Raw genomic sequence first — 8,299 nt, 5'->3', positions numbered from 1 at the left:
GCTACACTTTGTTAACTACGTTGGGGTTCTGATCTCGTGATGTATCGATAAAGTTGAGTTGGGTTATTATACTAACACGTGTGCATTGTATATTTTGTTAGGAACTCAGGAATTATATCAGAAATATTACCAGGAGGTGTTTAGTTAAACCCTAAGTTTAAAAAGTGAGTCATTCTCTTTTTAATTAAAATGCTTTGCAAAACCCTAAATGTTTTTTTTTATCAGTTATACTTACAGTGATTAAGTCTTTGCATTTTGATATTACTACCGGTATGTGGGGTTTTGTATACATTACTTGTTACTATTGGACAACGAGTTAGCCAATAGTAATATGACCACGAGCACAGGGTATTGCCCTCAATCGCAATACTCTTTTGAGTAATGATAGATATAAACATTGTAATCACTCTTGATACTGTAAAATATAACGAGGTGTCTTTTTATAAAATGGAATGAACTCGTCAGTATTTCTTGCTGATAAAATGTTTTCAAACGCGTTTCAGATGACTTAATGTGAAAGTAATAGAAGCCCGCTTTGGAGCATTGAAGGCTTAAATAAAGTGGCTATGATTACCTGAATAAAAGAAGAAAATTTATGTTTTCAGCAATTAGGGTGTATCCCTATAAAAACATTTGAATGGAATATGGGTTTTAGCCCATTTGTCTAATATTAAAAAGTTTGGTGTTTTACAAACTCTGAAATTATTTCCTAACTACGATCCTGATGATTTATTCCGCCGCATATTTAATAAACACCGGTACCACCTGGCTATTCACAGCTCCCGCTCCTAGGGTAGGGTCGGGGGTTGCGACAATCTCTGCCACCGCCGCCGCCGCTGTTATTAGGCGGAAACTTTCCATCTCCATCATCTCCACCGTCACTTTCTCGTTCAGGTTTTGAATCGAAAACCGCAGTAATAGTCGCCATGTTTCCTAGGTTATCTGATTTAGATGATTTTCATCCAAAAGCAAAATCTGGTCAGATTTTTTAGTTACAATCCAACTTTTTTGTCATTTTCCTCCCTTTTAATGAAGGTTAAAATGGTCATATTTTTTTAATTTGTTATTATAAAATGTTAAAAGACCATTTTACCCTTCGTTAAAAGAGAAGAAAAAGACAAAAAAAACTGGATGTTGACTGGAAAATCTGACAAGATTTTGATTTTGGATGAAAATGGCAACAAAACTGAAACCACAGCGACCCAGACTAAAAAAGTTTGAGTTTTGAACCAAAGTAGCAAAAGTGACTAAACCTCAAGGACCATTTTTACAGTTTACTCATCTAAATAAAGGAAAAAAATGATTGGTTGAGAGGAGTTCTCATTGTTTTTACATAAGCAAAGCCCAAGATGTACTTCTCATCTTTAGTCCAAACATGATCACCTATGATAAAGGAAACAGAGGGTTTTTCAATGATCCAAATATAAAAATCGATTTAAAAAAAAAAAAAAAAAAAAAAAACTTAACCATTGTAATTTTAAATACAAACAAAATAACAAATAACTTAAAATCTCAAATACAATAGAAAGATAAACAAGTTTTTAATATTCGTCACGAATGTCACTTTTTGATATTGCCGTCTCGATTTCTTCCATTCTTGACTCCTCGATTTCTTTAATCTTTGCCTCTATGAGTTCGTCACTTATCGTCGCCTCAATTTTCTTTGCCACCAGTTTAGCATTTTCTTCCTTTAACATATTGAAGAAATCAATATGTATATGGCAGGTATTACGTGGTGTATCTAGGTCCGAAGTTGTCTCACAACCACCTGAAGAATGAGTACTGGATGAAGCCATTAGAAAACGTGACCATTTTTTTTTTTTTGTTGAACAATATCAACTCAACAAAACAGTTGTTTACAGAATTAGTTCTTATCCCAATTGCATATTGTCACTTGATAGAACACTACAATATCATTCCACATGAAAAAGGGCAATTACAAAGTAATGACAGGTAGTCGGGCAACAAGTTGCGCTGCCACCCCCTTTTTAATCATTTTTTGAGAGTGCAAAGCGCTTCTCATGTTCTGTTTCAATCAAAACACCACCAACCTATTTATATTAGTTAAGAGGAGCTCTAAGGTTGAAAAAAGATACAAAAAAGGGTAAAAACACCCCAAAATGGTAAAAAAAACAACTATATAGCCGTTAGAATCACTCCTAAAGGCAAAAAATGGTAAGCCGGTTTTAAAACTGATTTTGATTTACTAATTCTTATAAAGACATCCAAAACGGTATGGGAGAAACAAGTATTTTTAAATTATTAGAAGCTGGTCGCAAACCATTGGTTGGATTGGGCCCAAACTAGTTTGGGCCGACCCGGTCTTTTTACTAGGTTAGGCCGGTCGGGTACCGGGTTAGAACGTGTTTGTTTGTACACTTTTAGGTGAACGGTGTGTTTCTTTTTTCTTGATTGTTTAGGGCCCAAAGCCGGTTTACGATTGGAGATATCTCATCGGCCATTTGTGGTTTGGTGGGCCAAACAAGACCCAAATTAATTTAAATATTCAGTTTGAAGCAGTGGCGAAACTTGAAAATTTCCACCAGGGGGTCGGAAGTCACCGGACCTAAAAATTCTATATAAGTAATTTTTTTTTATAAAACCGGGGGGTCAAAAACGTATTGAAGGGGTATGGTCCCAAAAAGCCGCGCAAACCTCCGTGTGGTTGCGCTTGAGACCATACTCCTTATTTTAATAAACCTCTTACTGAGAGCCTCGCGCGACCTACACCACGTTTCGATCTGTGTCGCGCGAGGCCTGGCCCTCAAGAAGCTCAGATAACAGCACTTAGCATAAAATAAAGGAACACATGGGCATACTAACCCCGCGCGGGTTAATTACATGCCCAACAAGAACCACACAAGAGGGAAGTGCGAGGCTACCTCCAGTGGTACACAAGGTACAAGTGGCAGTGAAAAGAGCCAATGAACGTCCAACAGGGTCTGGTCAATCGTGCGCCACGATCGCCTGACGATAAGTACATAAGGACGCCTACGTGGCACCAATCAGGGGACAGAGACAACTGTCCCACGATCTCCACTTGTCTGCTGATGGCAGAAAGACAGCAGGGCCGACAACAATGACACGTGGCTCCAATCAAGGTGCGCCAGCACCAAAGGACTTCTAGAAGCCACTAAACGGTCGACACCAGCAAGGCAAGGAGCATATCCGCTATGCTGTCCATTTCCGGCCCAAGGCCCATCAGCCCATATCCTCTTACACCTCTCCGGCTATAAATAGAGACCTCATTCCACAGGTTAAACGGTCCATTCCCTCTACTCTCACTCTTAGTACTTAATTACTCTCAAAACAGTCGCTTATTCTCACGCCGGAGCCTGGTTAAGAGGGAAACCCCCACATTCCCCTCTTAACGAGTAACGGTGTTCTGTTTTGCAGGATTGATCCATTCAGTCGGAGCTCAAATATTCATTAGAAGATTAACCATCATGATAGAAACATAAACCGAACCGATTAACTCCTTAATCAGTTCAGTGTTTCTTCATTGGCGCCCACCGGTTTTTTCTATAACCACCTTCATCTTCTTTTATTTGAGCCTTTGACATCTTTTCTTCCTTCGACCATGGCTGGTCAAGGAACCATTCCAGAGTTCGGCTTCGGAGCCAACTCTAACGCAGCGTTGGGTGAAGGAATCCAAAACTTCCAAGCCCAACAAATCGAAGAAATTGGTGAGGTCGACGGAACCAATACTGGAGGCCCGCGCGGGAGCATCACCCGCATCACTCAAGTGGTCACCCCAGGCAACAATGGAGAAGGACCTTCAAACACAGCGCCAGCTCAGAATGTTTCGGCATTACTAGGCTTACAAGAAGGCGAAACCCCAGCCTCGTGGTATGCCAAAAACATCGCCACTATCAATGCAGCGTACCAGTCGCTGATTGCGCAACAAGCAATTTTGACGGCAGAACCGTCCTTAGTAACTCCCCCAAGTCAAGGAGCGCGCCGGATGCCTCCACCGCCAAATCTCCAAGGCAGAATAAACAGGCCTCCCCCTACCAGACGTTTGAGCGTACACGACACGCGCGATACAAGAGGGGAAACGGATAGTTATTACGACTATCCGTCAACCCTCCAACGAGGCCCTGTTCACAGCCGGCTCACGCCGCGCAACATGAACAACGAATGGGAAGAGATAGATCCGAACGATCCGACTTGGGTAGATGATGAGGGTTCGTCAGTCTTTAACTGATTGCCAAAAAACCACGAGTACTTCAAGCCGAGACAGCACATCGGGTACACAGAAGAAGCTGAAAGAGATTTCCGCCTGGCGTACCGACCAGCGGAAGCTGCGGAACACTCCAAGTTCATCCCGAAAATTGCACTCGCGCCGCTTTCACGAGAGAAGCTACCCCCGACTGTCGGGAAATTCAACGGATTGACTGATCCAGATGATCACGTCAGAACATTCACGAGTGTAGGCTGCATGGGAGGTTGGAACATGCCCATGTGGTGTCACTTATTTATTCAAACTCTTACCGGGGCGGCTCGCGCCTGGTTTGATAGCCTTCCGCCTGGGAAGATTAAATCGTGGGTAGATTTCAAGACACAGTTTTTGAGCTACTTCAGCCAACAACGTCGCTACCAGCGCGACACAGCCGAAGTAGAAGATATTTGGCGAAGAGATGGTGAAGGTCTGGAGGACTTCATCACCCGGTTTAACAAGGAATGTTTGGAGATAGGCGGCGTCAGTGAGCAACTCATGCGCTGTCATTTCAAAAAAGCCATCCGATGTGATAGTCTCATCAGAACTATCACAGGCAAAGATGGAATGCCAAAGGAGTGGGATAAACTAATGGAGGCTGCAAAAATCGTCGCACAAACAGAAGAATCCCTGAGTGGGTACAAATCTGGTTATGATGCTAAAGAGCACCACTCATCTCATCATTACTCAAGGGATTACTCGCGCGACTATAGCAGACACGAGAAGAGGAAGAGATACTCCGACTCGAGTTCAAGATCAAGTGAGGACAGGAGCAGGCACTGGGAAGATACACGCGCAGCAAGCGACAAAGCACGATACACGAAGTCAGACAAAGAAGACCACCAAGAAAGAAAGTGGACTCAGCTAACAAAGACACCCCTCGAAGTCCTCAACACGGAGAAATTGGATCTCAAAGATCCACTACCAATGCGTAGCAAGAAAGGCCAAGACCCCAACCTGTTTTGCGAGTTTCACAAAGATACAGGCCACTTGACTAACGACTGCATCCAATTGCGCATAGAAATCGAGAAAGCTCTGAAGAGTGGTAAGCTGGAGCACTTACTGAAGAGTGTGCGCAAGGACATCAAGAAGATCCAGAGAAACGGGTGATCGCTGGTCTCGCCACATCACCTATCAAGAATAAACACCGGAAAACCATCACGCTTGACGGCAGTCAGCGTGCAGGTGGCTTAACACCGTGAAGAATTAAAATTCCACCACACTAGATAGCAGTCAGTGTTACCAGGTGGTGTGCGCGAGAAAAACATGTATTCAACTACTGCTGTAAACAGGGGCTACAGGCCTAAAAAACTGCTAATACAAGCACTTTACATGTTAAATTCTTACTCTCTAGAGTGTTTCCTAGTTACAAATGCATGTGAAACTTTTGATTAGCACGAAAACACTTCAGTAAATTGTGAGCTACAACGCATGCCTTCAAGGTTCTTTGCAAATATAGCGTAAGACCGGGCATTTACACTCAGCAAAAGGAATCACACTTCCGTTCATTCGCGCTAACTTAACCAAAGTTTCTAGCCACAATGCAACTATTGTAACTAGAAAAACGAAAGGCAAAATGAAAAAGATCATATTTCAAAAGCGCAAAAGCGCAACCAGTACAAAACATATTCAGTCATACATGCGCGACCGCGCATAGATTTACAGTCAAAGAAAGCAAAAAATTACAAGGCACAAAGCCTAATCAACAAAGCCTATGCGAGTGCATGTTGATCTCCATCATCATCGCCATCATCATCATCGTTCCCACCATCATCATCATTATTGTCATCATTTCCACCACCATCACCAGCTGTTTCCTCTTCATCTGATAACTCAACAGTCACCGGTGGATCAAGAATGGCCTTCAGACGCTGACACCAGTCATCTTTCTTTAGAGCCTCCACAACCAAGTCCATTACAGGCAAAGTAAGATTGTCATAAGCATCCTCAGCACGTGTAAGCGCAGCATTAGCCTGGTCGGTTACCGAACAATGGCTCACATCAAACTCTTGCCCAAGCATCTCTTCAACATGTTGTGAGCATTCTAAATAACCCCCTCGATGACCAACTGCGCGAGCAGAATCTGTAAGAGCAGCGACAGCGCGATCCAGCTCGCCAGCATTGAGGATAGAGTTGGCAACCTATAACGAGAACCGCATATTAGGACCAGCTAGCAAATCAGGCATGCAAAAATATGCAAGTACAAACTTACCAGCACTACTCCACGAGTGCGCATCCATTCAGCCTCAGACACAAGCGTGTCAACGATGCCTTGGGCCTCTGAGTAGTTGGTCTGAGCCACGTTCAGAGCGGCAGCGCTGACAGCACGCGCCTCTTCAGCAGTGGCAGCCTTAACCCTCTCCGCCTCGAGGTCGATCTCCAAGGACTCGCATCTGTCAATCTGATCATTCAGACGGCGTTTAAGCTCAGCGATCTCGACATCCTTGGCCAGGAGATCCTTATCCTTGCTGGATAGTTGCACCTTTGTCTCAGCCAACTCAGCCTGAAAAGCGACAAAAGATTTAAGCTATTTTGTAAACAACATAGCAAGGAAAAGTAAAGTGGTAAACTAACCTCCATCTGCTGCTTGGCAGCCTTCTCAGCCTGCGCAGCTTCAACTTTCGCGGTCAGCTCAGCAACTTTTGCTTCAAGATCAACAATCTTGCTCCGAGCCGAGAAGGCGCGCTCATTATCCCTCTCACATATACGCTTAAACTCGGCCTTCTCCTTGGCCAATTGCTGTTCAGCAGTGTGGAGTTTATTTTTAAGGCCCTCGCGCCCCCATTCCTCGGCCTTCTTGTCTGCATCAAACTTGGCCTTCTCCTCATCAAAGGTGGCCTTGGACTTCTCAAACTCAGCGATACGCTTTAGCATCCGCTCGCGATAACCCTCCCAGTCTGCGCGCTCCCTAACCATCGTTCGCCACTCACGAACTATCTGATGGTTGGCGGCGCGAGCATTAGCTTCTCCAAGCAAGAAAGTTCGATACAACATTTCATGGGTCTTCGCCCTCTGCTGGTTAACCTCTCCAGGAGTAAACGAGTTCAAGAACCAATCACGGCAGGGCCCGAATTCCTGAAATGTGTCCTTTTGCTTCAAACTCCAGGGAGCTTGGTGAGGAGCATCACCGCGTTCTTCCTCGGTATAACTCTTATAATAGATATCACCAACGGTGTCCTTCGCCCCAATGACGTTTGGGTTATAGCCCCCAGCTCCACCAGAACTTGCACCACTAGAGGTATACCGACTCGACCCCTTGGAAGTATGTATCTTTGAACGGTCATGGGCCTCAGCATGCGCGAGGTGGGTAGGTTTGATGACTTCAGACCCTTGCCTCCTCTCAAAACCCCTAACGACCTCAGACTCTTGAACATTGACAGGCTGTTCCATAGCCTTTTTCTGCTCCTGCTCCTTCTCCAAGGCTCTCTTCTTCTTCGCCTCTTCGGCTCTCTCCTCCTCAGCCTTTTTTCTTCTCTCCTCCTCAGCCTTCTTCCTTCTCTCTTCCTCAGCCCTTCTCTTCCTATCTTCCTCAGCCTTCTTCTTTTTCTCTTCCTCCTGACGTTCCTCAGCCTTTCGCTGCGCCTCGACAGCCTTTGCAGCATCCCGCTCAGCAACATTTTTCTCCTTGTCAGTATCAACACCAGCAGCCTGAGATGACTTGATAGTAATTTTCGGCCTCTTCGGCTCTGGCTCAGTGAACTTGACACCCTTCTCAGGGGTCTTCTTCTTGATCTCTACAAAAATAATACAAGTAGATTAAGCAAGGAACATAAGTAAAGGGAAAGAAATTAAAGGCTTACCTGGAGAGAACTTGTATAAAGAGCGCAGTTTGCTCGTTTTCCCCACTAAGGAAATCGCACCAACATTCGACGCAGACGCCACACCAGCTGTGGTCTCGCTCCTCACTCTCTTTCTGCTGACCAACCGGGCAGCAACATCCTCTTCTTCTTCGGTTTCCTCTTCTTCATGAACTGATGGGGTCGCGCCAGCATCAGGGTTACGAGAACCCGCGCTTCCAGAGCTTTTTGAGCTACCCGCTCCAGTCTTTATATCAGCTGTGCGCGATAAGCCTTCAAGTGA

Source organism: Helianthus annuus, chromosome 11, assembly GCF_002127325.2.
Source record: "Helianthus annuus cultivar XRQ/B chromosome 11, HanXRQr2.0-SUNRISE, whole genome shotgun sequence".
Lineage (NCBI taxonomy): Eukaryota > Viridiplantae > Streptophyta > Magnoliopsida > Asterales > Asteraceae > Helianthus > Helianthus annuus.
The sequence above is the reverse complement of the archived record's forward strand: the minus strand, read 5'-3'. Positions refer to the sequence as shown.